Genomic DNA, 6,450 nt, shown 5'->3' with positions numbered 1-6,450 from the left:
GGGCTCTCTATGCTCTTCCATTGATCTATGTATCTATTTTTGTACCAGTACCATACTGTCTTGATGATGACAGCTTTGTAATAGAGCTTGCAGTCTGGAATTGTGATGCCACCAACTTTGGCTTTCTTTTTCAATATTCTACTGATATTCGAGGTCTTTTCTGGTTCCATACAAATTTTAGGATTATTTATTCCATTTCTTTGAAAAAAAAATGGATGGGATTTTGATAGGGATTGCATTAAATGTGTAGATTGCTTTAGGTAGCATAGACATTTTCACAATATTTGTTCTTCCAGTCCATGAGCATGGAACATTTTTCAATTTCTTTATGCCTTCCTCAATTTCTTTCATGAGTACTTTATAGTTTTCTGTGTATAGATTCTTAGTCTCTTTGGTTAGGTTTATTCCTAGGTATCTTATAGTTTTGGGTGCAATTGTAAATGGGATCAACTCCTTAATTTCTCTTTCTTCTGTCTCTTTGTTGTTGCAAAGAAATGCAACCGATTTCTGTGCATTGATTTTATATCCTGACACTTAACTGAATTCCTGTACAAGTTCTGGCAGATTTAGAGTGGTGTCTTTTGGGTTTCCCACATATAGAATTATATCATCTGCAAAGAGTGATAGTTTGACTTCTTCTTTGCCGATTTGGATGCCTTTAATTTCCTTTTGTTGTCTGATTGCTGAGGCTAGGACTTCTAGTACTATGTTGAATAGCAGTGGTGATAATGGATATCCCTGCCATATTCCTGACCTTAGCAGAAATCTCTAAGTTTTTCTCCATTGAGATTGATATTTGCAGTGGAATTTTCATAGATGGCTTTGATAATATTGAGGTATGTACCCTCTATCCCTACACTTTGCAGAGTTTTGATCAGGAAAGGATACTGTACTTTGTCAAATGCTTTTTTCAGCATCTATGGAGAGTATCGTATGGTTCTTATTCTTTCTTTTATTAATGTGTTGTATCACATTGATTGATTTGCGGATGTTGAACCAACCTTGCAGCCCTGGAATAAATCCCACTTGGTCATGGTGAATAATCCTTTTAATGTACTGTTAAATCCTATTGGCTAGTATTTTGACAAGAATTTTTGCATCTGTGTTCATCAAGGATATTGGTCTGTAATTCTCTTTTTTGATGGGATCTTTGTCTGGTTTTGGGATCAAGGGGATGATGCCTCATAAAATGAGTTTGGAAGATCTCCTTCCATTTCTGTTTTTTGGAACAGTTTCAGGAGAATAGGAATTAATTCTTCTTTAAATGTTTGGTAGAATTCCCCAGGAAGCCATCTGGCCCTGGGCTCTTGTTTGTTGGGAGATGAAGCAGATGACTGTTTCAATCTCCTTACTGATTATGGGTTAGTTCAGGTTTTCTATTTCTTCCTGGTTCAGTTTTGGTAGTTCATATTCTCAAGGAATGCATCCATTTCTTCCAGATGGTCAAATTTGCTGGTGTATAGTTGCTCATAATATGTTCTTATAATGTTTGTATTTCTTTGATGTTGGTTGTGATGTCTCCTCATTCATTCATGGTTTTATTTAGTTGGGTCCTTTCTTTTTTCTTTTTGATAAGTCTGGCCAGGGGTTTGTCAATCTGATTAATTCTTTCAAAGAACCAGTTTGTAGTTTCATTGATTTGTTCTATTCTTTTTTTTGTTTCTGTTTCATTGATTTCTGCTCTGATCTTTATTATTGCTCTATTCCTGCTGGGTTTAGGCTTTCTTTGTTGTTCTCCAGCTCCTTTAGGTGTAGGGTTAGGTTGTGTATTTGAGACCTTTCTTGTTTCTTGAGAAAGCCTTGTATTCCTATATATTTTCCTCTCAGGACTCTCTTTGTTGTGTTCCACCGATTTTGAACAGTTGTGTTTTCTTTATCACTTATTTCCATGAATTTTTTCCAATTCTTCTTTAATTTCCTGGTTGACCCATTCATTCTTTAGAAGGATATTCTTTAGTCTCCATATATTTGGGTTCTTTACAAATTTCCTCTTGTGATTGAGTTCTAGCTTCAGAGCATTGTGGTCTGAAAATATGCAGGGAATGATCCCAATCTTGTGATACCAGTTGAGACCTGATTTAAGACCCAGTATCTGGTCTATTCTGGAGAATGTTACATGTGCACTAGAGAAGAATGTGTATTCTGTTGCTCTGAGATGGAATATTCTGAATATATCTGTGATGTCCATCTGATCTAGTGTGTCATTGTCCTTGTTGATCTTTTGCTTGGATGATCTGTCCATTTCAGTGAGGGGGGTGTTAACATCCCCTACTATTATTGTATTATTGTTGATGTGTTTCTTTGATTTTGTTATTAATTGGTTTATATACTTGGCTACCCCCATGTAAGGGGCATAGATATTTAAAAGAGTTAGATCTTCTTGTTGGACAGACCCTTCGAGTATGAAATAGTGTCTTTCCTCATCTGTTATTTTAGTCTTTGGCTTAAAATCTAATTGATCTGATATAAGGATTGCCACCCCAGCTTTCTTTTGATGTCCATTAGTATGGCAAATTGTTTCCACCCCCTCACTTTAAATCTGGAAGTGCCGTGGGTCTAAAATGAGTCATTTGAGGAAGCATATTGATGTTTTTGTTGTTGTTGTTGTTTTTATCCATTCTGATACCCTGTGTCTTTTGATTGGGGCATTTAGCCCATTTTCATTCAGGGTACCTATTGAGAGATATGAATTTAGTGCCATTGTATTGCCTGTAAAGTGACTGTAACTGTATATTGTCTCTGTTCCTTTCTGGTCTACTACTTTTAGGCTCTCTTTTTGCCTTAGAGGACCACATTCAATATTTCCTGTAGAGCTCGTTTTGTGTTTACAAAGTCTTTGTTTTGTTTGTACTGGAAGCTTTTTATCTCTCCTTCTATTTTCAATGACTGCTTAGCTGGATATAGTATTCTTGGCTGAATGTTTTTCTCATTTAGTTCTCTGAATATATCATGCCAGCTCTTTCTGGCCTGCCAGGTCTCTGTGGATAAGTCTGCTGCCAATCTAATATTTTTACATTGTATGTTACAGACTTCTTGTTCCAGGCTGCTTTCAGAATTTTCTCATTGTTGCTAAGACTTGTAAAGTTTAGTATTACATGATGGGATGTGGACTTATTCTTATTGATTTTGAGGGGGGTTCTCTGCACCACTACTATTCAACATAGTACTAGAAGTCCTAGCCTCAGCAATCAGACAACAAAAGGAAATTAAAGGCATCCAAATCAACAAAGAAGAAGTCAAACTATCACTCTTTGCAGATGATATGATACTATATGTGGAAAACCCAAAAGACTCCACTCCAAAACTGCTAGAACTTGTACAGGAATTCAGTAAAGTGTCAGGATATAAATCAATGCACAGAAATCAGTTGCATTTCTCTACACCAACAACAAGACAGAAGAATGAGAAATTAAGGAGTCCATCCCATTTACAATTGCATCCAAAACTATGAGATACCTAGAATAAACCTAACCAAAAGGCTAAGAATCTATACTCAGAAAACTATAAAGTACTCATGAAAGAAATTGAGGAAGACACAAAGAAAAGGAAAAATGTTCCATGCTCCTGGATTGGAAGAACAAATATTGTGAAAATGTCTATGCTACCTAAAGCAATCTACACATTTAATGCAATTCCTATCAAAATACCATCCATTTTTTTCAAAGAAATGGAACAAATAATCCTAAAATTTATATGGAACCAGAAAAGACCTCGAATAGCCAAAGGAATATTGAAAAAGAAAGCCAAAGTTGGTGGCATCACAATTCCGGACTTCAAGCTCTATTACAAAGCTGTCATCATTAAGACAGCATGGTACTGGCACAAAAACAGACACATAGATCAATGGAACAGAATAGAGAGCCCAGAAATAGACCCTCAACTCTATCTATGGTCAAGTCATCTTTGACAAAGCAGGAAAGAATGTCCAATGGAAAAAAGGCAGCCTCTTCAATAAATGGTGTTGGGAAAATTGGACAGCCACATGCAGAAAAATGAAATTGGATCATTTCATTACACCACACACGAAAATAGACTCAAAATGGATGAGGGACCTCAATGTTTGAAAGGAATCCATCAAAATCCTTGAGGTGAACACAGGCAGAAATCTCTTTACCTCAGCTGCAGCAATTTCTTCCTAGGAACATTGACAAAGGCAAGAGAAGCAAGGGCATAAATGAACTATTGGGACTTCATCAAGATCAAAAGCTTTTGCACAGCAAAGGAAACAGTTAACAAAACCAAAAGACAACTGACAGAATGGGAGAAGATATTTGCAAACGACATATCAGATAAAGGGCTGGTGTCCAAAATCTATAAAGAATTTAGCAAACTCAACACCCAAAGAACAAATAATCCAATCAAGAAATGGGCAGAAGACATGAACAGACAATTCTGCAAAGAAGGCATCCAGATAGCCAACACACACATGAAAAAGAGATTATGCTGAGTGAAATAAGTCAAGCAGAGAGAGTCAATTATCATATGGTTTCACTTATTTGTGGAGCATAACAAATAGCATGGAGGACAAGGGGAGATGGAGAGGAGAGGGGAGTTGAGGGAAATTGGAAGGGGAGGTGAACCATGAGAGACTATGGACTCTGAAAAACGATCTGGGAATTTTGAAGGGGTGGGGGGTGGGAGGTTGGGGGCACCAGGTGGTGGGTATTGTGGAGGGCACAGATTGCATGGAGCACTGGGTGTGGTGCAAAAATAATGAATACTGTTATGCTGAAAAAATAAAAAAATTTAAAAAAAAAGGTGCTCCATATCACTCAGCATCAGGGAAATACAAATAAAACCACAATGAGATATCACCTCACACTAGTCAGAATGGCTAAATTTAACAAGTCAGGAAATGACAGATGCTGGCGAGGATGCGGAGAAAGGGGAACCCTCCTACACTGTTAGTGGGAATGCAAGCTGGTGCAACCACTCTGGAAAACAGCTTGGAGGTTCCTCAAAAAGTTGAAAATAGAACTACCCTATGACCCAGCAATTGCACTGCTGGGTATTTACCCTAAAGATACAAACGTAGTGATCCGAAGTTGCACATGCACCCAAATGTTTATAGCAGCAATGTCTACAATAGCCAAACTATGGAAAGAACCTAGATGTCCATCCACAGATGAATGGATAAAGAAGATGTGGTATATACATACAATGGAATACTATGCAGCCATCAAAAGAAATGAAATCTTGCCATTTGTGATGACGTGGATTGAACTAGAGGGTATCATGCTTAGTGAAATCAGTCAATCGGAGAAAGACAACTATCATATGATCTCCCTGATATGAGGAAGTGGAGATGCAACATGGGTCATTAAGGGTGTAGGAGAAGAATAAATGAAACAAGATGGGATTGGGAGGGAGACAAACCATAAGTTACTCTTAAGCACACAAAACAAACTGAGGGTTGCTGGGGGGAGGGGGCTTGGGAGAGGCGGGTGGGGTTATGGACATTGGGGAGGGTATGGGCTATGGTGAGTGCTGTGAAGTGTGTAAACCTGGCGATTCACAGACCTGTACCCCTGGGGATAAAAATATATGTTTATAAAAAATAAAAAATTAAAAAAAAGAATATATTAAAGAGCAAATAAAATACTAAAAGTGTAGCAAAGACCCCAGGAAAATGTGCTTTACCCACATAGAAGAGACCCCAAATTGTGGGGGGAAGAAAGTGGGTAAAAAAGTTCAGAAAAAAAAAAGTTAAAAAAAGAAAAACCATAGAAAAAATATAAAAAGGAAAATATATATTTGACTGGTGAATAGAACAGAGTGGCCCACTTCATTTTGGGAGTATTTTCGTCTCTTAGAAGAAACTACCTCCCAAAATTTTAAGGAAACAAAAAAAAATTTATATATATATATATATATATATATATATATATATATATATATAATAAGGGTAAACGCAATGAAGGGATGAAATATTTTGACTATAAAGATGAAAAAAAAATTTTTTTTTTTTAGGGGCACCTGGGTGGCTCAGTGAGTTAAGCCTCTGCCTTCGGCTCAGGTCATGATCTCAGGTTCCTGGGATCGAGTCCCGCATTGGGCTCTCTGCTCAGCGGAGAACCTGCTTCCTCCTCTATCTCTCTCTCTGTCTGCCTCTCTGCCTACTTGTGTTCTCTCTCTGTGAAATAAATAATAAAATATTTTAAAATTTTTTTTTAATTATTAAAAAAGGAGTTGATAAGATAAGTTGGTTGGGAGAATAAAGAAAAAGAAAGTGGAGGGAATTTGTACAGGCTAGAGACTAGAACAAACCCCTGTGCTAGATTTAGGATATATTTTGATTTATTAGAAGAAGTTGTATCCCAAATTCTTTTAGAAGAAAACTGCTATGTGATTACAAAAAATAAAGTTAGATACAATGAAGGATAAAAATATGACTATAATAATGAACGTTCAAAACATTTTTTAAATGAAAGTTATTGTTAAAATAAACTA

This window comes from Lutra lutra, chromosome 1 (assembly GCF_902655055.1).
Source record: "Lutra lutra chromosome 1, mLutLut1.2, whole genome shotgun sequence".
Lineage (NCBI taxonomy): Eukaryota > Metazoa > Chordata > Mammalia > Carnivora > Mustelidae > Lutra > Lutra lutra.
Note: the sequence above shows the minus strand (reverse complement) of the source record.